At 48.0% G+C, this 3,812-nt stretch overlaps 1 protein-coding gene across 1 annotated transcript in view; it reads left to right on the top strand.

The window, feature by feature from the left end:
- LOC113490546 (E3 ubiquitin-protein ligase Topors-like) overlaps nt 1-3,812 on the top strand; it is a 20,779-nt gene that overhangs the window by 1,374 nt on the left and 15,593 nt on the right. The gene's annotated exons all lie outside the window — the stretch shown is intronic.

Here is a 3,812-nt window from a genome sequence, read left to right as displayed (position 1 = left end):
GGGGGGGGGGGGGGGGGGGAGTGATAGAGTGACTTGGTGGATACCTGGCATTTAGCCAGAGTCAAACCATCACCTTATGCTGACCAGACCCCTACCATAGAGAGGTCTGCTGCCTCTGTGGGGCTTGGGTCAGAGATATTAAAAGGAAGGTCACTGCTCTGGTGTGACCCTCTGATCACTACCCCTTCTTGGTTATCCAGGCAGGTAACAATGAGGTGGTAGAGAGAAGTCTTAAGTCACTCAAAAAGGACTTCAAGGCACTGGGGTGGCTAACTGAAGGCTCGGGAGCTCTGATCGTGTTTTCACCCATCCCTCAAGTGGAAGGGAAAGCCACTGATAGAGGGTGGAAAACATATCTGATTAACACGTGGCTCAGAGACGGGTGCCACCGTTTGTGTTCTTTGACCATGGCGAGGTTTATCAGGCACCTGGTTTGCTGGTAACAAATAAGACAGGTGGGATGCAGCTGTCCCAGAGGGGGAAAAGGATTCTGGGGCAGGAGTTAGCAGGGCTTATCAACAGGGCTTCTATGTGGGGGGAGAGGGTGATAACTGGGCACGTTAGTAACAAGCTCAAGGGAAGCGAGCCACAGATTGAAGGATGCTGGACTGGTGAGGGCTCTCCCTCTACCACTTCATTTGAGAGAAGGGAAAGATGCATCCAAGGGCTTGTAGAGTGTTCCAAATGACCCACCTGTATGTGTCTTTCTACTAATTGTTGAAGTGCATTTACTTTTACTGAATTAAGCAGCCAGTGCTCAACCCACACCGGTGAAGTTAACCATGTAAGTTTTAGGGCTGGTATGTGTTCGGCAGTGGCCTCTAATATAAATTTGTAATGCCAGTTTTCATTTGTTGCATGCAGTCACGGCCCAACAAAACTCCCTGGAAATTTGGTAATACTATAGGCTTCAGTATTGCAATCAAGGAATATCCTTTATAATATCCTTGATCATTAGATTAGATTGCTGTCGGATACATTCTATTATTACAGCTTCCTTAGCACCATCAGGTAAGTCTGATTCTGTGACCGCAGCGTGGAGCTTATTAACACATTTCAAGAACGGTTCATTTTGTTCTTGCTTAATAGAGGTCCACAGGGGTTTTGTCTTTTCTAACTTAGCTATATCTATGAAAGCTTTTTTACCAGCTTCAGTAAATTCCCTGGGTCTGAGTTGTAATCGAGCAGGAGTTGTTGAAAACGCTCCCCGTCCTGTAAGGCGGTTGAAAGCAGTCTCCATGTGAGGGGTGTTGTACATCTACGATTGTAGAGTCAAGTTTTACTCCTAACATTATACAGTCTTTCGGTAGGAGCTGCCAATCAGTAGGGTGTTTTTGTAAACAAGAGGAAGCAGCCCCGCCCAGGATCAGACGTCTGTTTTCCTAGGTGAAGGCTTCCAGTGTACGTACTGCCGATGTCAGTTCCGCTAGCAATTTCGTCATTTCCTCCTCCGTTTTTTTCTCCTCCCTTTCTAGCCACGCCCCTGCCTTTCCCATGTGCTTGGATTTCAGACCGCTGTCGTCTGATTCGTCATCTGCCTCCGCCTGAGTTTTTTGATGTCGGCAATGAGCAAACTGACTGCCTGATTGTTTTCTATTGCAGGGGTCAGGAGGCTCTGCCACAGTCCAAGGGTTCACTTCCTCCAGATGAGGGGGAGCACCCGGAAGCCAATCGAGCAGGGGGTCCGGCCGGAGCCGCCCCTTTTTGCTCTCCTGATGGTTTTGAAATGCCTGCATTTCTTGTTTACATTCTTGGATTTCTTTTCTCCACTCCTCATCCTCTAAGTCAGCCATCTGTATTGTGGCTTTTGCTTTTTGTGATGTTCCCCGAGGGTATTCGGGGGGTGTGCGGGCGAACTGGAAGGACTCGTGCCACTTCCGCTCCCTTTGTTCTCTTCAGGGGCTTTGCCTTCTATAGGCCACGCCGCCCCTAGCTTCATAGCTTCCTCCTTAGAGGAAATATCTGCAAGGTCCTCTGAGTAATTTTCTCTGAGGAACCTTGCAATGATCTATGTGCATCCTTAGATGCATGCTGTTTGGCTTGGGTGGCTTTCATCAATATATTTACTTTATTCCAAGTCATCAAGTGCTGCGGATTTCCCTTTTCTTCCTGCTCTTTTAAATCAGCTTTTATCAAGGGCCACAGCTCAGGCTTCATACAATCCATCGGCTCAGCCAGAATACCGAACTTTAATAATCTTTGTAGCATCTCTTTTAAAGCACTCGACTTCATAGAAGTCTTGTTTTCTGCCCCATATTTTTACCTTGATTGTGGCCTCAAGGCGCGCCGTGCAGTCTCCCGTCCTGCGTGGAGCTCCTTTGCCTCCTGCCGTGTACCGCCGACAGCCACCGTCCGTACACCGGGGTCACCACTTGTTGTGGTAAGGCATTTGCTGCTTTTTTCTATCTGCTAAGCCACAGGAATGCGTCGTTCAGATCACAGGTAGCCCTTCCAGGAGGTTAACCTCCGCAGGAAAGAAAGCACAAATGCCAATATGGTGGATGCTATTGGTTGGATTTATTAACTGCGCAATTGCTTTATATACCCCTTTCTGTACATCGCGAGATCTTTAGCTCCCTGTTCTTTCCGTGCATCAGAGGTCTTTTCATGTGCCTCTGTTTTTCCTGTACATCTCAAGAACTTCCGAGCGCCTCCCCCTACACACAGGCATTTTAATATATTAAACCTAAAATGAGAATATCTGTGAGAATTTTGGCACTGACAACATTCTGTTAGTCCAAGACACTAAAAGACTCTGTCCACTGGGTCACAATTGATGACCTTCCAGAAAACTGCCTGGATTATGGTGTGACTCCAGAGCTAATAGAGACCACTGCAATTAGCATGGGGAGGGTACAAGCCCGCTCTGTTCTCACCATGGCACTATGGTGAGTCTGGATGAGTCTGAATAGCTCCTCACAAGAAAATCGATTTGCATCCTAGCAGCATTTAACAGCCACGGACCCGGACAGATCTAATGGGAGGTACAGTGGTTCAGTGCAGAGGAGGGATTAAAAACCATAACATGGTGGCTGCGCTGCCTCCACTGTGTCTCTAAACACCAACAACCTCAAAGCAGCCACTTACCAAACTTGAAAACTGTGAAATTGCAATTGCATGGCTACAAGCAAAGGTCATGGAGAGCTGCCAGGGTGCCCAGGGGGCCAAGAAGGCCAATGGCATCCCGGCTTGTGTCAGCACTGTTATGGATTAATGATAATTTAAAGGGAAATCACCACCTTCGAATCTGTTTTAGTGGCCAGTAAAATTTATTAGCAAGCGAAAGTGAGCAAAAGAGCGCTGGGTGTGCGGGGCAGTCTCTGCTCCACCCAGACACACACCTTACATCCCCAAACGGAGTCCTTTTGAAGTGCAGCCTGCATGAATATTCATGAGGCTGGGGGTGCTCCCGGAGGCGTTTGCAAGTCGTCAACAACTTTTCGCGGGCTTTTCCTTCGCGGGCTTTTTGTTGCCGGGGAAGGTCGCCGGCTTTCCACCGTGGGGAGGAGGGGACGGCTCAGCACAGGTGTGCAGGTATCCAGGGTCCAGACAGGTCTGGACATAACACCATCTGGCCTGAAGCAAAAACGTTTAGAACCATAACACTGTCTGACCACAACAAAGTTCAGTTACAATACAATCTGATATTAACACCATTTCTTTTTATATTTAATTTGCTGATAATAAATTTAACCATAACTTGAGATTGAATACCAAATATCATATAGGTTTTATTACAAGCCCTGGGGTGGCCAGCAGGGACAGGGAAGGGATCTGAGCCCTGGGCTCGGCCCTGGTGAGGCCGCCCCTCG

This window comes from Athene cunicularia, unplaced genomic scaffold, assembly GCF_003259725.1.
Source record: "Athene cunicularia isolate RWA unplaced genomic scaffold, athCun1 SCF_13, whole genome shotgun sequence".
In the NCBI taxonomy this organism is placed as follows: Eukaryota; Metazoa; Chordata; class Aves; order Strigiformes; family Strigidae; genus Athene; species Athene cunicularia.
Note: the sequence above shows the minus strand (reverse complement) of the source record. Positions and strands in the feature narration are given on the sequence as shown.